Source organism: Dipodomys merriami, unplaced genomic scaffold (genome assembly GCF_024711535.1).
Source record: "Dipodomys merriami isolate MVZ:Mamm:240054 unplaced genomic scaffold, mDipMer1.0.p SCAF_13, whole genome shotgun sequence".
Lineage (NCBI taxonomy): Eukaryota > Metazoa > Chordata > Mammalia > Rodentia > Heteromyidae > Dipodomys > Dipodomys merriami.
The window spans coordinates 1861661-1883155 of NW_027202604.1; the positions used below are offsets into that span (position 1 = coordinate 1861661).

The 21495-nt window shown below is 38.6% G+C and overlaps 1 protein-coding gene across 18 annotated transcripts in view; it reads left to right on the forward strand.

The window, feature by feature from the left end:
* Nucleotides 1-21495, forward strand: part of Erc2 (ELKS/RAB6-interacting/CAST family member 2) — a 1008017-nt gene that overhangs the window by 623013 nt on the left and 363509 nt on the right. The gene's annotated exons all lie outside the window — the stretch shown is intronic.

The following is a 21495-nucleotide window of genomic DNA, read 5'->3' on the forward strand; positions in this document are numbered from 1 at the left end:
TTTTTGTACAGTAAGTTTGCTAATTAGATCATTTTCATTTGTGTACAGTGCTTAACTTGTACTGTTTGTTTTAAGTCTCAAAGTTGGCATCTTGTTTGGAAAACAGAACTCAGATTTGTTGGACTGTAAAAGTCTGTCTTTCTCTCCCTCTCCCTCCTCTTCTCTCTCCTTCTCTTCTTCCTTCTCTCTTTCTCTCTTACCTTCACCGTTACCACCATGATGGGGAAAGTGGGGAGTTGAGAAAATAAAGGGGAAGATTGTATTGGAACTAAATTGCTTTTTAATTTTTTTCTCATTAAAGAAGGCGTCTGTTGAGACACAGCCACCTATAACTATCTCTTACTTCACTTTCATAGTGAAATAATTGCATCATAGGTGAACATGGAAGAGAAAATTACCCAGCAATTTTAATAATCAATTGCAATAGATTTATTCTAAAGAACTACTCAAGAAATAGCTATCTCTGCATTGTCAAATGAAATAATCAAGAAGATATAATTTGAATCTTACTTCCTTCCACAATAAAGGGGAGATGTATATAATTGTGGCATCTAAAGCCTGTAACAGACTTCAAAATTGGTGGCTAGGTATGGTAGAGTGACCTTATGGTGACCCACAAGTCTTACACATGGTTAACATTAAACCCAGAAAGCTTAGATCATGGAAAATATGGAATGAAATATTTTGAAGGATTTAATAATGAGGGCAAAACTTTTATGCCTCATCAACTACCTCAGTTTCTCCAAGACCAAAGGATAAATGAGTTTTTACTTCACATACAAACTAGCATTGTTTCTAATAAAATATGATATAATAAAACTATATATGATTATAGGTAGTTTAGAGATGAGGGAACTGAGCCACAGAGAGATTCAAATAATTTGCCTAACGCCATCTGGCCAGGAATAAAACCAAGGTCTTCTACCTTAGGCGTCCTTTCTGCTACCTCACTTTCTTTTGGAGCTTTTGTGAAATTCATCAGGCCTGGAACTTTTGTCTGTCTGTGTCTCTGAAGGAATCCTACTACCATTACTAGTGCAAAGCATATAGTAACTTGATCCAGCAGATAGATGGAATGTAGTGATTGGAATCTTGAGTAGCTGACATTGCCACCTTGATCAAAGATTTATTGATAATATCCAGGAACCCTACTAGTATTTAAAAAATAGGGACAGTAGGATGCTGTTATGCTTTTCTGCTCATTCGTTCTACTTCTGCCTGTGTGGGATTTTGTGTTAGGTACAGTCCAATTGTTCTCATTGCTCCCCCAAAATTTCTAGGTTAATTCTATACTTCCTGAAATGATATGCCATTGCAAGGCAACTTTTGTTATTTCTTGTTTTAAAAGGAGCATGTATTTCCAAGGTTATAAGAGAATTAGTATTCTAGTTTGAGAGTCATCAGACCTAGGTTGGAATCCTGTGGTAGCTACATGGTTTGAGTGAAATGCCTTTCACCTTACTGACCTGCTAGTCTCCTCTTGTAATGAGGATGGGGATAGATGTGAGGAGAGGTACTCGGCAGAGGGATTGGCACATAGAAATGTGTGTAAATATGTGTAAATGGCTCTATCGGCCAATGCAAATATGTCATTTGTTTAATATACTTGGTGAGGAGTATCATTTATCTAAAATCTGGATTTATTTTTCTAAAACATCTGAACCTTTTCCATGTGTACATTTTTCCACTTAATTTCATGATTTCAGATAGCACCTAACTAAGACCTCTTTGGGTAAATTGCTACATTATTGCTGAAGTGCTTAATCTTCTGCCACTGCAAAATAAATACAAAATTCCTCTGTTAATTCTGTTGGTAAAAGTAACAAAGCAATGCTTCATTAAGTCCAGTATGGAACCCATTCATTATTTAACAAGCCCAGAAACCCAACTTATATGTACCCTACTGGGGACTGAAGGTTTTATTGATCATGATCTTTAAGCTAAAATGACTTTATACTAGACATTGCCTGAGTCAATGTAACTTAGTGGGAACAACCAGATGTGTAGTGTTATTATTGATGTTTTTACCACTCTTCTCTAAAACTTGTGGGGTTTTCATTCAACTAGTATCTGTCATGCTATTCTCTTTAGCTATGTCTACCCAGTCTCCAGACTTAATTGGAAAGGAGAGGCTAAGCTCTATAAGAGCCCAAATCAAAAACAGGTGATAAGATCTGATCATAACTAGAGTTTTGTTTCATTCCATAGAGATTGTTTTTGGGTATCTCAACCTTCTGTTCAGAGAAATGGAATACTTGCTCTGCCTATACAACAGAATTGGAAGGGTCAGAATTTTTTTTGTAAGTACAGGACTAAAATGATTTTAAATCAGCATATGTGAAAGTAATTTGAAAGATAAAAGGGCCTTTTAAAATGAGATGCAGTGTCTGTTAAATTCATTGCAAAATCAAATGATGTGAGTTTTAGAATTGGAAGGCAGTTGGGTCTACTCTCTGCTTGCATAAGATAGATTCTTATTCACATAATTACTAATAAGGCATCTGCCAATCTCTGGTGAGCAATATTCCCATTGGAGGCCATGTCTTTGTGAGGCCATGTTCATTTCTCATGGTTCATGCAGGTAGTAGTTCTTTTTACCTTATATCATATGATCTTGGTTTTGTGTAGCTGCAAAGAACTTCACTGAGCCTCATTTATATGACAAATGCCTTTAATATATTTGTTAGGGGAAGGAGAAGGATTGGGATTGGGATTGGGGGGGAGGGGGGAGGCTGGGAAGGGATGTGAAGGGTAAACAAAGGAGGAGGCTGCAATGCGTGGTAAGAAATGTACGCATTATCCTGCCCATGTAATTGTAACTCCTCTGTACAGTATGTTCACAAATAAAATAAAATAAAATTTAAAAAACAAAAAAAAACAAAACAAAAAAAAGAAAAAATATATATTTGTTAGGTAACTGTTCACTTTTGCAAAAAAGTAAATGTTTAAAGGCATTATATATTTTTTAAAAGTCACTCCTAAACTGGTCACTGGTGGCTCACACCTGTGATTCTACCTACTCAGGAAGCTGAGATCAAAAGGATTGCCATTCAAAGATAGACTGAGCAGAAAACTCTGAAAAACTCTGTCTCCGTTGCTGACTATTTGCCAGGAAAATAAAGCTGGGCTATAGATGTGGCTTAACTGGTAGAGCACTGTTTTGGCAAACATGCAAGCCAAGCAAGCAAGAGATCCTGAGATCAAATCCCAATACCATCATTCTTCCACATCTCTTGTAACACTACTCATCCCTTCAATTTTCCCTAGCTTCATTTTTCACATACCTACATTGAATATTCTGATTGCATTTACCCACCCTGAAAGGGATGACATTGACCAAGATGTTGACGTGTTGAACTAAAATCTCTTTGTACAACTACTTAATGGAATAATAATAATAATAATAATAATAATAATAATAATAATAATAATAAATAGCAACAACTACCTGGCAACACCAACAACAAAAATTATTCATAATCCTAACTTGTAATTATAGACACTGATGTGAATATTTTTGTTATACATTTATAAATGCTCTTTTTTTAAAGGAAAATTAGACCATACTTTTGTCTCATTTTTGCTTTCTGAATGTGAATACCTTCTCCATCACAAATTGCTCAATATGCTTTCATGTAGATTTATCCCATTGTTGAGCATCTGTGTTGGTTCCATTGTTCTAGTAATGAAAAGAATGCTTTCAAAATGTCTTGCTGTTTTGTTTTGTTGTATTTTATTGATTTCGTTTCATGTAGTTGTAAATTGCCATGCAGTTGCAAGAAATAGTACAGAGAGGTTTCTCATAACCTCTACCAATTTGGAATTGGTAGCATCTTGTGTAACTATAGGAAGTTGGCTCTGGTACAGTCTGCCTACCTTACCCAGATTTCTCCAGTTTTACCTGCACAGTATATATATGTCTTGCCATATGTATAAATTTGTAAATCTTCTAGCACAATTGAGACACAGACCTGTTCCACTACCTGTTCCACTATCACAAAGATCGCTAGTCCTAGGTTTTGCAAGCTACACTTATTTGCAGCTATTTCATTTTTACCCCGACTCTTGTTTTATGTTATATCAATTTTTTTGGTCGGTAATGGGGCTTGAACTTTGGGCTTGGGTGCTGTCCTGGCACTCTTTAGCTCAAGGTTAGCGCTCTACCACTTGAGCCACAGTACCACTTCCAGTTTTCTAGTGATTTATTGGAGATAAGAGTCTCACGGACCTTCCTGCCCCTGCTGGCTTTGAACCATGATCCTCAGATCTCAGCCTCCTGAGTAGCTAGGATTACAAGTATAAGCCCGGTGTTATATCATTTTGAGTTGTATGCTACACTGACATGAATTTTCCTTTGCCATTCTTTTTTGGTGGGCCAGGAACTGTCCTTTTATTTTAAATTTAGACTAGATTTAGAAAGAGAGAATACAAATTTCTCATTATATGGTTTTTATCTTATTTACAGTGGAATTTCCTTTTAAGATTGCATATTCAGATTTGAGAAATGAAAGAATGAATTAACAAAGCTCATAGCTCATACTGAGTATGTACTACATGATAGACACTGCTGGTGAACTAACAGAACCTTGACCTTGTCAAGCTTTCATTTTTTAGTAAAATGAGTGAAGAAAATGAACAAATAAATAAAAGATAAGTAGATATATACATAATTTCAAAAATCAGGACACACTTGGTTATTTAAGATAAAGAGGGACATGGACAATGTTGTGTGTCTTCTTGTCCCCTGGGAACTCTGAAAAGAAGTGAAGTCTAGCTTACTCCGAAGAAAGGCCTCTGAACTGATTTCATGTTGGAGGTCTTTCCCCTGACAATCCTTTTCTCAGTTGTTGTACCCATAATGGAAAGAGCTAACAGTTCTCAACTATATATTTTCATAAGAGACTTAATACTTACTTTTCCCTATGTATGGAATATCCCTTTACTTTAAAAATGTCCAAAACCTAAAACATTTGCTAAAACGTTTCAGAATGGTTCATCTTTGTTATATTTGCCTGCATTTAAAAAGGAATTTTATTAAAAAACTATTAAGATCATCATTCTATATGTTTGATTTTATTAATACAGTTTCATAAGCTTATATTCAGTAACCAAAGTTCAGTTATTTAATTTGTGGCAAGTGAATTTGATATCTGTGGCTAACAGGAATTGAAGACCATGAGATACAGTACTTAAAATCTATCTGTGTACATTTTCTAAGATGATTTAAACTTTCATAGTTATTTAACAGACAAGCAGCCTAAGTGAAATTTTTCATTTAGTATGAAATGCTGAGTTGAATAAGGGTTTGGTAGCTCCTTTATAGTCACACAATTTGAGTTGTATCTTTCAGAGTGTTTGTGATGGCTTCCTACATCAAATTTTTAAATGGGCTCTTACATTTTTAACTCATCTGATGACGTGCAACCCATCTTACTTTACTGAGCTTTGTTATATTGTAGACATCTGCATATAGCCTTGCAAACTTTTGTATACACTGGGTTATTTTCAAACACTTACAGTAAGGTAAGTCAGCAGCATTATCCTGTGGGCCCCTTTGATCTGGGATCCCTTCTAAGAGAGCCACTCATTAGGAAAGTACTCTTCAAAGGAGAGGCAGCATGCAGAAAATGATAAAAATCAATTTATTCTTTACTTCATGCCAACCTAGAAAAGACAAATCACATGTCCTTAGGAAAGAATCCTAAGTGCCTGGCAATTTGCACAGGATAAATGGAGCCTGGGAGAGGAGTTTTGAAGGCAACGATTACTTAAAATTGATAAACTCAGGTGCAAGGCTGTTGTATTATGTTACAGAGTCTTATGAGGGATTGAATGAAACTATGCATCTGTGAAAAAGTAATTTTTAAGCCACAAAAAGCTGTAATTATGTATTATGTTACTATTAATGGGCACATTCCTTACAAGTACCATATACTGATCTTCAAATTACAACTTAACTTTATGGATTCATTAATTTTCTTTCCTGCTACAACATAATTCTCTAACCAGTGATTATATAGAAAAAATATGTGGATGAGTCCTGTTTTCAAAATATTAATTACCATGGTCAGGTATCCTGGAATATCCTAGTCTGCCTGTTTCTGTCTACTACGTGCACATTTCTGAAAGGTATTGAGTTAGCTGGAACACAGATGAAACCAGTCCAGTTTCCTAAATTCTTGCAGATGGAGGCACAGAGGGAGAGAATGGATATCATGAAGAATGGCTCATTCAAAATTGATTTTGGTTTGGGTTGCAGCAGGGATTTAAGTGCACAGTTGCTTGCCACTCATGATTTGTTTCTCTCTCTTAATCCTGAAATTGGCAGGTTGAATCCAAAGCAGAACACAAAACATTTGGTGTATACACAATTTATAGAGGATAAGTGAAATGTAACTGTAAAAAAAAAACAACTTTAGAAGTGTGGAATGTTTTAGTTAGCTCACATTGCAAGAATAGTAAACTCTAAATAGAAGCTCATACAAGAGCTTCTTCTGTCTTGATACTTTGCCATTTTTGCATTTGGCTTCTACCTCATGACATAAGCCATTGAACTAAATTCCAGCTATGATCCCACTGACAAAAGGTAGAAAAAAAAGAATGGAAACCCCTACCCTATAAGTTGTACATACTACCATTGACATCTGAGTCAGCTAACAGTTCAATCAACAGTTGGTGAGCGTCTACCATGTGCAAGGGCTAGTCTTTGCCCTAACCACTTTTTTTTTTTTTTGGTCGGTCATGGGGCTTGAACTCTGGGTCTGAGCATTGTCCCTCAGCTCTTCAGCTCAAGGCTTGCACTCTACCACTTGAGCTATAGCGCCACTTCTGGTTTTCTGGTGGTTTATTGGAGATAAGAGTTTCATGGACTTTTCTGCCCTGGCTGGCTTTGAACCGTGATCCTCAGATCTCAGCCTCCTGAGTAGCTAGGATTACAGGCGTGACCCACCAGTGCCCGGCTGCCCTAGCCACTTATCTAATGGTTTTTCTAAGTGAACAACAGCCCTGAACAAAAACTTTCCTGCTCATAGAGCTTGTATTTTTTTTTAAGTTTCAAGTTATAAGTCACATGATCACACTTAGCTTCAAAACAAGCAGGGAAATATAGCCCTTAGCTGAGTAAATCATACCTAGCTAACATTCTAAGTATCCAGTTACCAGGAAGGAAAGGGAAAATGATGTTGGGAGCAGTCAGTTGTTTCTGACAAAATGAAAAAAGGGAGAATCATTTGCTAGGTTATCATCTCCCTGAGCATTAGAACCCACTTTCCAACTATGCCTTTAGAGAGAATACTTTTTCTTAGTTTTGTTTGGATTTGTTTTTCTTTTTGTTTTGTTGACTTACACCAGGTATACAGAAGAACATGTCATTGTTACATTTTCACATATTGAAGAGAATATTCCAACAGACGTTTGCTATGTGTTTATCTAGAATATCTTGGAGTTAATTTCTGGATATCACTGTTGGTAAATCTTGGGACTAATGTTGCAAGCAAACAGGTTGAAGAATACCTGAAAAATCTCATCATGGTTAGGATAGCTGACAGGTAAACACGGTTACTTCTAAAGAAAACAAATATTTCTTTCAGCTGTTATAGGGCGACTTGTAAAAACAGAAGTTGTCTTAATATATGCTACCTCAGAAAACTGTGAGGAAGCAAGCTTATGCACTTAAGGAAGAAACTCATCTCTCAATAGAAAACAGCTTTGTGGCAATGGGAATCCTCTTAGCTATTCGTCTCCCAAGTTGGGGGAGGGCATGAGGTGATCTCCCAAACTCCTTCCATTGTGTAGTACTATGCATAATTCCAGTAGGTAAATGACCTGAAACATAGTTGAAACTTAGGAATAGCTAGGATCTTCTAGGAATACAATTAGTTGGAGACCTTTGAAGTCAGCTTCCTTATCTTGAACCGAAGTTGAAGGACACACTATCTTTTGGCTCCAAACATGCACTGCATGTATAGTTTTAATAGTAAAAAATGTCAGTCAAAAGAGCCCTTAGCTTGGTGGTTTTTAATGGAAATACAAACATTTTCTGAGCTAGAGAAGTATAGGCTTTCAGCTTAAATAATCATAATCATCAGTTAAATAATCTAAGTGCTTGTGAGTTATAGAGCTTAAGTAATTCCAAGCATCATACTTCATGTTATCTTTATCCTTACAGCAGCCCCATGGGGGCTAGGAAAGGTCACCTAGTAAGAAAAGGGAAGAGAAATCTGCAGGCCTTGCTACCTCCTGGAACATGGCAAGGCAAAAGGGGCATTGTGGCCCTTTCTCCCAATCCAAGAGCAACATTGTGTTGGAGGAAATCTGAGAAGTACTTGATGGAACATTACAGGAGGCACTGCCAGCTTTAACTCTGCAAGGCAAGGACTGGGAAGCCACATCACACAAAGGGACAGACAGTAAGAAGGTCTCATATCAAGTCTTGAAACAAGAATGTCCTTGTACAGTGAGCAGGGCTCTCAGGATTTGAGTTCATGGCTTGAATCTGCCTGTTTGTAGCATGGGAAGTACAGGCAAACCTGACCCCACCTCTCCATTTAGGAATAGGACTCTGGGCTCAGATGACCACTTTAATATTCTTGGATTTGCTGAAGCCAGAGTTCACAACCTGATGTGAATCCCCACTCCTCCCAAGGGATCATTTGGAAAATTCTGGAGACACTTTTGCTGTTAGAGGAGAACTGGTACTGTAATCTAGTGACTAGAGGCCACAGAGGCTGTTAAATCTCCTACAAAATACCTAGGAAAATCTCTGTTAACCAGATTTACTCAGTCCAAATTCCAATTATATTGAAGCTAAGAAAGTCTTATGTAGTCTTCCTTTTTCAGATTAGTGTTTCTTAAACTAGGGAAGAGAGATAAGGGTTATCTCTGATTTAACTTTACTTATTTTCTTTCTTAAAATTTTTTTGTAATTAATTTTATATGTTTTTTATTGTCAAAATACTATACAGGGGTTACAGTTACAAGAGCAAGGTAATGAGTACATTCCTTATCAAGCATTGTTACCTCCTCCTTTGTTTTTCCCCTACCATCCCTTCCCTCTGACCTCTACAACTACACTCCCCTCCCTACATCAATTGTAAAGTTCATTTTTCAACATAGTATCCTGTTCATCTCATTGTTACAATGGGTTAACCTTTGGGGATTCATAGGATATGTTTTCTCCACTCAGGCTCATGATCAGGCTCAGTGGTTGTGGTGGCTTGGGGATGTTTTGTATATAGAGGATTTTAAACTGTTGATCCTCGCTCCCCTCCCCTCCCCCTATCCCCATCCCTTCCCTAATTGGCACACTTATCAGATACAGAGCCTTAGGAGACTGAGTGTCCTATGTGATAGAAACCCTGTCTGGGATCCTGAAGATTTATACCATCGATGCCTGACATTGGGAGATCACACAATCCTAGCTGGGCCCTGGTGGCTCAAGCCTGTAATCCTTAGCTACTCAGGAAGCTGAGAGCTAAGGATCTCAGTTTGAAACCAGGCTGGGCAAGCAAGTCTGTAAGACTCTTCTCTCTAATTAACTACCCCCCAAAAGCCAGAGATGGTGTTCTCATAGTGTTAGAGCACTAGCCTTGAGCACAAAAAGCTAGGGCTAATATCCAGGCCCTGAGTTCAAGCCACCACCACATCCCTCCCCCCCCCAAAGAAAGGAAGGGAGAGAGAGACATGGAGAGAGGGAGGAAGGGAGGGAGAGAGACACACAGAGAGAGAGACAGAGAGAGAGCAATACTTTTTAATAGCTCTAGTATTCCATTATTCTTTAACCTATAGATCTCTGCAGGCCTCAGCTTCCCCAACTTCAGATGAATGGTATGAAATTGGAAAGTTCTCAAGGACTAGGTAATCCTATAAATGTGCACACAATTGCAGCAGCCCCTCTTACTTCAGCTCTTGCTTCCATTTGCTCTTTATGACATCCCTCTGGGTACCCAGGTCTTTTGTGAGGGAAACATTTCTGGCCCACTGCTTCACCATCAGCAGGCTCCCTTGCTGGCTGAGTCTTGGTCAGGTCTGGAGCCAACAAAAAGCACTTCAGGAAATGCAAGGATGGGAGGGGAGAAAGCCTAAGTGAATTTTCTCCCGATCCCTCTGCTGCTTTGTTCCATATCTGTGGCAGAAAGTCCTTCCCACTCCGTAGTGCTGGCTCACAACTCCAGGTACACCAGGATTAGCTTATTCCTCCCCTCCTTCCTGTGTTGTCAAATGCTAATGTTCAAAGGAAAAGAGAGTTTTAAAATAATTTTGTTCCATTGCCAGTTCCCTATAAAGTCATATATATTTTTTGTGCCAATCCTGATACTTGAACTCATGGCCTGATACTTGAAGTCACTGTCCCTAAGCTCGTTTTCTCAAGGATATCTATCTATCTATCTATGTATCTATCTATGTATCTATGTATCTATCTATGTATCTATGTATCTATATATCTATGTATCTATGTATGTATGTGTGTATGTATGTATGTATGTATGTATGTATGTATGTATGTATGTATGTATGTATCTATCTATCTATCTATCTATCTATCTATCTATCTATCTATCTATATCTAGAGGGCTGCCCACTGTTACTAATTGCTGGATCCCTAAGCATCTATCCTTTGTTTCACTAACCCTGTCTATGCCTACTTCTGAAGCCCCTACATTGAAGCCTCCTCATTGGAACCATCTGTAGGGAATTCCATTTTCTTCATGACCCAGACTGGCATAGTGGCAAAGTCATGGTGCCTGGGTCAGATAGAGAAGATTTGTTTGAGGTATTTAAGAAAGTATTGTTAGAAAATGTTTATATTTCCCATACTAAATAATTTTGGGGAAGAGAAATAGATGATTTGATGGTCAAGTCAAAATATCAAAACAAAATCACCATTCTGTGGTTTTCTAAAACCAAATGGTTTTCAAATAATTCTTCTTGCTGACTGAGTGCTGCACCTCTACCTTACAAAGACCTGGGGCTGAGGCTCCCAGAGTAGGCTTCCATCCTGAGCTTGGGAAAACATCACCTTCCTCTGCCATAGCAAAGGAAAGAATAGGGAAGTTGGTTTGCTGAAAAACAGATTCTTGAGATGGAAGGAAGGAGGCTTCATCTTGCTCAAGACCTTGTTGGTTTCCATGAATGTCCTCATGATTTTTTGTGGCCCCTGCTATAATACAGCATGATGTACTGAGGTACAGGCCATGGATCTTACTTGTTGTTTGGGTACCCACTTATTTATGAAGGAAGTCATGTTGGATGGATAGTCAGTTCTTCCTTGAAAAAATAGATACATGTTTATTGGGACCAACACAACAATGGAATGTCTAATAAAAGAGTTAGAAATCTGAATGAAGAATTACAGCTTGGATAAGCCTGTCTAAAAGGAGAGATGCATGGAGCTGTAAGAATACCTGAAGGCATCCAGGGGATATGGCTTTGAACCCTAATGTGTTGCACAAGTAGGAGAGCATGAAATGAAGGCATGGAGTTTGGGGAGGGAGTTGGATACATTTCAATAGGAAGGGACTTGTTTGTGCACAGACCCAGTAGCCAAGGATACTCACCTGAATTCAATTAGCTCATAAAAAAACAGCAAGGGAAAGTACATAGGTCCAAGGGAAACCAGGATTGGTTGAACCTAGATATATTGGCAGAGACCAGCTACTCATGGCCTCACTGCCACAGTCAGATTCTTGATGTTTATCCTAAGAAGAACAGGAAGTTAAATGAATGGAAATGACTGGATTGGATTATGATTTGAAGATAATAAAAAGCAATTACAGTATACTCACCATGTGCCAGGTATTTTTTAAAAAGAACTTTGTATACAACAACTTTTGTAATCATAGCAATTCCCAGGATAGGTACTGTTACCCCAAATGTTTCCAAATATTGCATATGGAAAAGAAGATGATCAGAGGTTAAGTAGCTTGCAGTAGCCATATGGCAAAGGCTTGAACCATATGGCCACACTTGAACTTGGACTATCATTCAGCCTGACTGTATGCATGATGATCTCTATGCCTTGCTGTTCCTGGCTTCTGTGTTTGTGTCATTTATACTGGTTAGAAAGCTGCTGCAGCCTTCCTGGTGGAGAGAACTTTTGGTCTGCAATGATAACAATGTATGTGAAGAGAAATAGAAGGCTTAGAGTTATGTAGGAAGCAACATTCTTAACACAAAGGTTAAGATTATCTATAGGAAAGATAGGGATGGCCCTCCTTTCCCTTTCCCTTTCATTTCTTCCTGCTAGCTCTACCTTCTGCATCTCTGAGCACTTCTACCCCTCATATCAGGGAAGAAGGAAGCTTTAAGGGAGTTTATCTAGTCCAGGCCCTATGGACATAGAGCTGGATAATTCTTCACTGGGGTAGGGGCTGTCCTGAGTTTAGTAGTATCCCTGGCTTCTGCTCATTAGTATTGATGCTTCTCTCATAGATCTGACAAACCAATGTTTCCAAATATTGCCAGAAGTTCCCCCAGAAGGCAGAATAACCCCTAGTTTTTGAGAACTGCTCCATTAGTCTTCACCAGTACATTTGTAGGTTCACACTTGCCTTCACCAGTGTGTAACTCTAGCAGAATTATAACGTGGTTCATGTCCAGTACCTCCAGGGGTAGATGGGCTAAGACTACACAGCTACAGAGGCTTAGAGGGGAGTCTTTTCCACTCTTCAGTCATATCCACCCAATAGTTTTGATGGATGGACACTTGCTATCATTTAGAGTTACTTTGTTTACTGCAAGGACATAAATTTTCATAGTATATTGTCATGCTTGGGCATTGCATGTATATTATATTTCCTGAATAACTCCAACAATTCCCTTTGCAGACTTAGCATTTGCTTAGAAGGACTTTTTCTTGAAGTTAAGTAAATTGCCCATTTGGAAAGGGAGTGTTATTGAATGCTAATGTTCAAAGGAAAAGAGAGTTTTAAAATACTTTTGGTCAATTGAAAGTTCCCTACAAAGTCATGTACATTTTGATTCTTTAGTGGTGGTTCCGGGGCTTGAACTAATGGGCTGGATACTGTCCTTGAGCTTGTTTTCTCAAGGCTAGCATGCTTCTACTTGAGCCACAGCTCTACTTTCAGCTTTTTGGTGATTAATTGGGGATAAGAGTCGTGTGGACTTTCTTGCTTGGGCTGCCTTTGGAACAGGATCCTCAGATCTCAGCCTCCTGAGTAGTTAGGATTTTAGGTGTGAGTCACTGGCACCTAGCCAAAGTGGTGTATCTTAAAAGCATCTGTAGCCCGGTACTGGTAGCTCACACCTGTAATCCTAGCTACTCAGGAGGCTGAGATCTAAGGATTGCAGTTCAAAGTCAGCCCAGGCAGGAAAGTCCGTAAGACTCTTATCTCCAATAAACCACTAGAAAGCCAGAAGTGGCGCTGTGGCTCAAGTGGTAGAGCACTTGCCTTGAGCTGAAGAGTGCAGGGACAGTGCCCAGGCTCAGAGTTCAAGCTCCACAACTGACAAAAAAAAAAAAGCATCTATAAGACTGCCCTTCATATCTCTGTTGTCACTGTATTTGATTTTTATGCCTTGCTTCTTGTATATACATTTATCTAATTGGTGGAGGGGAGGGGGAATAACAAAATGCTGAAACAAGGACACAGGATGACCCATTGCAACAATGATACTCACAAGACACTATGTTGGAAATGAACGTTACAACTTTGGGGAGGGGAGGAATGAGGGAAGTGGGTGAGGGAAGGGATAGTAGGAGAAAAACAAAGGAGGGGGTAACAATGCTTGAGAAGAAATGTACTCATTACCTTACTCATGTAACTGTAACTTCTCTGTACAGCATCTTTACAAGAAAATAAAATTTAAAATAAGACTGCCCTTCAATGCAGTTTTCTGTAGGTATCTGGGGAGATTACATGGTCCCTGAAGGAGGTTATGTTTGTCAGTCTGGTGTTGATGGGTGGTGATCTCTTCTGCCTCTGTATAACAGAGTTGGATATTCCTATGAGAATCATCTCTTCCATAACTGATGGCCCTAAGTGTTTGGGTAAATTAATTTTTGTATGTGCCAATTCAAGGACTGGAACTCTTACTCAGCTTCCTTGCTCACAATTGGTGTTTTACTGTTTGAGCGCAGCATTTTCCTGGTTAATTAGAGATGGAATCTCACAGACTTTCCAGACTTTGGCTTCAAACCCAGATCCTTCAGATCGTCTCAGCCTACTGAGTAGCTAGGATTACAAATGTGAGCCACTGGCACTTGGTTATATTTTAATATGAATTATATGAAAAAGTATAATGAACCCTTACGTGCCCTTCATCCAGCTTCAACAATTACTCATCTCATTGCCAATCCCCACCCCTGTCTCTGGATTATTTTGAAGCAAATCCCAGACATTATATCATTCATCTATAAATACTTAAGTATAAACATTATTTTTTCAGATAAACATTTGGACACTAAATTGCAAATACTTCAAGGTGGAAGGGAATTCTTTCTTTTTTTTTTTAACAGAAAATGAAATTTATTTCTTTTTTATTGTCCACACAGAACTCCTTCTTGCTTCCATTACTAAAATATAGCTAAGATTCTAGCCCATAATTTCCTGGGAACTTAAAATTTTTATTAAGTTGTTGTACAAAGAGGCTACAATTGCATGTTTCGGATTATGATTACAGTGCAACTTGATTATTGCCACTCTTTCCACCATTCTCAGTATAGGGGAATTCTAATGAAGGCCTTTCCTTATCATGTTGGGCCCCCTTGGGACCCAAATATGATTTTTTAATGTTATTACAAAAAAAGCAAAATGGATAATTTGATAATATTGTGTGGAGAAACCGGAACGATTTGCACCAGTAGACTCAATCCTTAATCAAATTTTTTTTGCTCTGTTTTCTGACTTATGTTTAAGTCTTTGTGTTCCCAGAGTTCATAGAATCTCATCTCTTCATTACCTATTAATAATTATTCATGTTTCTACAAAAATCTTTGGAGGCCAGACCTTGATACTGTCTCTTTTCAACTTCTTGGCTAAATTGTAACAAATAACTTTCAAAGTATGTGAATTTGAACTAGCTACATCCTTTGCACTCATAGTATCTTGGTCTTGGTTGAAACATCTTTGATACAGAAAATGACACCCAATTAAACACTTTTTTTTTCTCCCTGTCAGTCGTGGGGCTTGAACTCTGGGCCTTGGCGTTGTCCCTGTACTCTTCAGCTCAAGGCGAGCAATCTACCACTTGAGCTACAGCACCACTTCTGGTTTTCTGGTGGTTTTATTTGAGATAAGAGTCTCACAGAGTTTCCTGCCCAGGCTGGCTTTGAACCGTGATCCTTAGATCTCAGGCTCCTGAGTAGCTAGGATTACAGGCGTGAGCCACCGGCACGTGGCAAACTCATTTTATAATGAGGTTAAGTTTCAGAATCTCTAGGAAGTATGAGTGTAATCATTTAGTGTTTTCATTAATGATCACCTCAGCAACCCTCCATTTTTTGGAAACAATTCACTTTTAAGGGTTGCTTTTCATCATTAACTAATTTAACTACCATTTATTTTTTAATGTATTTGAAGTATTTGATATATTTCTGCTGTATCTCATTTTTTTTTATTGTTAAGGTGATGTACAGAGGGGTTAGAGTTACATAAGTAAGGTATTAAGTACATTTGTTGTCAAACTTGTTACCCCCTCCCTCATTTTTCTCCTACTTTCCCTCCCCCCTCAATAATCCCCAAGATGTACAGATCATTTCCAACATATTATCTTATGAATATTGCTGTTGCGTTGGTTCCCCACTTGTTCTTTGTCTCAACATTTTTTGTTCCCTTCCCTAATTCATAGAAACGTATAAACAGAACCAGGGTACCAAAATCAAATACAGTGACAACAGGAGATAAACCATGGGGGAAGAACACACAACCTCACCCCAGTTAGTATGCTACTATCAAGAAATCTAATAATAGATGCTGGAGGGGATGTGGCCAAAAGAAACTCTACTGCATTATTGGTGGGAGTGGAAACTTGTTCAACCACTCTGGAAAGCAATATGGAGGTTCCTCAAAACACTAAACATAGAGCTCCCCTGTGACCCAGCAATCCCACTTCTGGGCATTTACTCAAATGATCACAAACAAGGCCATACTAAACCTCCCAGCACACAGCTATGTTTATCACAGCATTATTCACCATAGCTAAGATATGGAACCAACCCAGATGCCCCTCAGTAGATGAATGGATCAAGAAAATGTGAGATACACACACACACACACACACACACACACACACACACACACACACACACACACACACACACACACACACACACACACACACACACATATGATTTATATGCTTCCATCAGAAAGAATGACACTGCCCCATTTGTAAGGAAATGGAAAGACATGGAAAAAATCATATTAAGTGAAGTAAGCCAGGCTCAAAGAAACATAGGTTCCATGGTTTCTCTTATTTGCAATAATTAGTATACATCTAGGATAATTTTATCTGATGAGCAGAATAGCTCCGTAGTTATGTACATATGACCATATAAGATGATGCTAGGCAAAATGAACTCCAAGACATGGACACAAGAGGTCTTTCTTTGTTGTTGTTGTTTTTAACTACCATTTATTGAGCAATAACTATAGATGCTCATAGTCTCTATTTTGTAGAACTCTAGTGTGAGTATTTGAGTATCAGTTGTACATCCACACTTGGCAGCATTTTGATGATTTAAGGCGAGGTTCTAGGATGTCTTTTCTACCTATATATCTCTTCATTAGGTTACTGTAGAATATCTTTGAATTGAGCCAGACATTTATCTCGGGGTTGGCTTTCAAATTTGGTTGCTATGGAGGAGCATGGCTTTAGAAGGTGTACAAGCTGGGTAAGGGACTTGGGCAGCATTATACCTCTGGTTGCATAAAATCTGGGGAATGAAGTTGTCCCAGGAGAAGTGGGAAACATGAATCCCAGAGCATTCCACCAAAGCACACTTTGTGTCCATCATATCTCAGTTGCCAGTTGGCAAGCCTGGGCATTGACAAAAAGCATTTCCATAGCAACTCTGTGTTTCATAGCATCTAGCTTTAATCTTCAACAGCATCTCTGACAGTGATCTGTTAGCCTCCATCTACCCATTTATTAGTACAAGGGTAAAAGTTCTCAGGCCTTAAGGAAGTGGAGGAAAGATGATCTGAGTTTGAATCTTGGCTCTATTTTTACTCTCCTGACTGAGAACTTGCGAAGTATGTAATTGGCATTATGTCCTGGGTAGAGTTCTGGGGATTCAATGCCTTAATACATATAAAGCAGCCCAAATCTGCTACTTAGGTGTCATTGTTTCTCTCATTTGTCATAACTAGAATATGTCTAGGATGTTCTTTGCAGAGGATCACAATAATTCAATAGCTATGTGCATATGCCCATATGAAATGATGCTCCTCAAAATGAATTCCAAGACATGGAAACAAGAGAGGTTTTTTTAGGGTAATGTTTGCAGTTATTTCTTCTTTTATTTTTCCCCTCTGGTTTATTCCCTGTTGTCACTCTTTTTCATTTCTGTACCCTCTGTTTTGTATATAAGCTTACCTGATTTGGGGAAAAGAAGGAGAATCACAGAAATGGCGGGACAAAGGGTGAACCAATGCAACAGTGATACTCACTAGACACTAAGTTAGAAATAAACTTTGTAACTTGGGCAGAGGTGTGGAGTGTGGTGGGGGGATGGGAGAAAATGAGGGATGGGGTAACTATTCAAAAAGAAATGTACTCAGCTTACTAATGTAACTGTAACCCCTCTGTACATCACTCTTACAATAAAAAATAGAGAGAAAACACTCTACCTTTTAAAAATTAAGTTTTGTTGCACTCTAATTTTCTTTATCACTTACCCCCTTCATCTTTGGCTCTTTTCCCTTTTGCCACTGAAGGGTTCACTATCCTTGATTAGCTAAGGCAGGTCTCTTGTCTGCTCTTCTCAGTACTCTCCATGGCTGCTGAGTTTACTCACCTCCATGTTTAAAGTGTTCATTTCCTCTTTCTTTCCTCATAACAGGTTTTAAGGACTCATCCTATTTGAGTGGTCCATCCATCCTTTCTCTGCACATGCCACAAGTAGCTATTGAGCATCTTTTAAGGGTTGGGCATTGTGTTTGTCCCTGGTGACATGGTCTCTGCCTTGTGGAATCCACGCTATAAAGAGCAAGTTTGTTATAGAAGCTGGTAATTTCTATGCCAGATGGATGGTAAGTGGTCTGATTTAGAAAGTTCTAGATGTTATGGGGTAACTGTAAAAATTGGAAGATAGCATAGATATGTGGGAAGCTTCCAGGAAGGATGGAAATATCAACTAAGATCTGGGGACTGAAAGAAGTAAGTAAGGTAAAGGAGGGGAATAGAAGTAGTATTTCTGAGTCCCACATCAAATATGATATTCAACTGACCAATAAAAAGAATACAGGGATTGAACTGATGTGATGTTACTAAAAAACCCAAAAGAGTTCTGGAAGTTTCTGTCAAGAGTGATCATTTATATAGTGGGGGGAAGTCATGCCCATATGTTTGCAATAAAAATAGTTTACCACAGTATTTTTTACTCCTAACCAAATCTATGCCTTAATAAATAGACAGCTTGCTGGGCACTGATAGCTTACACCTAGTAATCCTAGCTGCTTAGGAGGCTAAAGTCTGAGGATTGCAATTCAAAGCAAGTCTAAGCAGAAACATCCATGAGACTCTTATATCCAGTTAACCAGAAAAAAGCTGGAAGTAAAGGTGTGGTTCAGATGGGAGAGCACCAGCCTTTAGTGAAAAGCTAAGTCACAAAATGAGACCCTGAGTTCATCCCCAGTACTAACAATAAAGAAATAAATAAATTAATAAAAGTCTCCCTTTTAAGCAGGGCTAGAGTCCCCCTTATTCTTCCATCTCTACAATGTATTTGACATAGGTGCAATCTATATGACTAATCCAAGTCATTTTCCCCAGGCTATCTTTGCAGATGCTCTCCCCACAGTGGACCATGGCATTGTTCATGTTCTCATTTGTCAGCTGTAACTAGATAGGAAAGTGTAGCCATTGCCTTTCCTTCATGTTAGTATTAGAAATAATTTACATTTTAATAATAAGGACAGATTTTTTAAAATAAAATACACTATGATTGAGGCTCCCAGGACTGGTCTGAACTTTTTCAGGGGAGATAATAAGCTTGGAAGATATTTAAAACTACAGCTTAGAGTCAAGCCTTTGTAATGCAATAAAAGTGTATGTTTCAAAATCTGTGGCAAGTTTGAACTACTTTCCATTGCATAATCTAATATTTTATTATTTTAATATTTGAAATCATACAATGATTTTTCAAAAGAATATAAAACCTAGGGAAAAGAAACAGTTGACTCCTGCCAAGGCTGACCTCAGTGAAAATGGGCCTCTGTTCCTTTAGCATCTCTGAAAACATGGGTTCTTTAAGTTCTATTAACTGAAGAAATAATAATGCTGAGACTTAGAGGAGAGGCTTGCTGTTTCTATTGAGCAGCTGCTGGTGGCAGACAAGAAGAGCTGTAGCCTTTGATGGCAAAGGACTGTCCACTGTGATCTGGACAGGAGGATTGCCAGGGATTTTTGTTCTCTTTGTCTATCCATCCCCCTACTTTCTTTTTTAGACCATACTATTGTCTCCTGGAACTCTCTTGACACCATTCACTTTGGCATCAGTAGCACCCAGAGCAGAACTGATTAACTGCAGGCTCCCAGAATTTTAAATCTTGGCCCAAAGAAACATAGGTCCCATGGTTTTCCTTATTTGCAATTACTAGTATGTGTCTGAGACAAGCAGAAAAGGTCAGATAAGTTGATGATATAGAAATGAACCCAAAGATATGTATTCAAATGATTTTTTCTTTCATGCGATTGTTTCTAACACATTTATAAGATTATTTCTTTGTTGCTTTGTATGTCCCTCCCCCACGGTATAACTCCTGCTTTCACTGTATTTGATGTTGTTATAATTTGTGGAGGGGAAGGGAAAAAATCGTTTAAATAGGGATACAGGTGGACCCATTGCAACAATGAGATGTACAAGTTGTTATGTTGAAAATGAACTTTACAACTTTGGTGGTGGGGGGAGGTTTGGGTGGGGCGAGGGGAGGATGGGATGGGAAGGGGAAACAAAGGAGGAGGCTACAATGCTTGATAAGAAATATATTCATTATCTTGCCCATGTAATTGTAACCCCTCTGTATAGTATTTTTACAATTAAAAGAAAAGAAAAGAAAAGAATTTTAAATCTTGGGAAACAATCCAACACACATCCCTGGTCTCTGAGACACAGATTGCATTACAATCAGCTCACTGTGTTTTAAGCACAGCTTTCCTGTTGAAGATTCAAGGTTTGATTGTGCATGTGTGTGTTTGTGTGAGTGTGCATACACATACACACATACACACAAATACACACACACACACACACACACACACACACACACACACACACACCACATACACTTCATCCAGGTACTTTCTGTTGAGGTTACTTCATTTTACACTTAATGGACCAAGCCAGGCATGGTGCACACCTGTAATCACAGAAATTGGGAAGTAGAAGCAGGGATTGTGAGTACTAAGCCAGACTGGGATGCAAAATTAAAACCTATTTGAAATGAAACTAAAGGTCAGTAATGCTGTAGAGAAGAAATGTACTACTATCATCATAGTAGGGTGAAATAACTATGGAGATCCAGCTGTGTAGGGAAATCTGAAATTCTGACAATGTCAGGTATTTCAACAGCACAGTATATTAGATAGAATTGATTCATTGTGTTTTCACTATTCAAGATGGGTTAAGGGGATCATGTTCATATAGAACTAGGTAATTATAAAGGATTTCCTTTCAGATGATTTAAAAAATGACTAATAGTGATGTTATATCTTTTTCTATATCTTAAAAAATCAAGAGTAAGTGATATGTGCTGTGCAAGTTTTATCTCTTAAACCATAGACATTACATATGCATATTATGATAAATACTAACTAGAAAAAGAAAACATTTATTGGTGTGGGCCGTTGGCTCCCAGCCTGGCGCGGTGCCGCCACCCACATGAAGCCCAACCTGGGCTTCGGCATCTCGGAATGCCCATGTTTTGTTCAAAGATTTCTTCACTGGACAGAATTATTAGCTCCTTCAAATCTGCTCATTTCAATGGAAAGAATAGCAAAATCAAGGCAACTATTGTTCCCCAATGAACATGCAGCCAGACTCAACCTGAATGACCAAAGGATTCAAGAAGCCTGGAAGAGGAGTCTTTCCACTGTGCACCCTGACAGCTGATCCCTGTGCTCTTCCGGCCAGCAGCCTTCCTGCCCTTGGCGGCACCCATGCTATTTTTGTCAATGATGCCAGCAAAAGGAATGATATCCACGCTTGTACCTCAGGTTTCCTTGTATGCCTACACAACAGCTTTCACCATCGTCAATGGCAACTCCAGCTATAGGCATCATGGGGCAGAGCGAGTGGTATTAGCAATGGGAGCA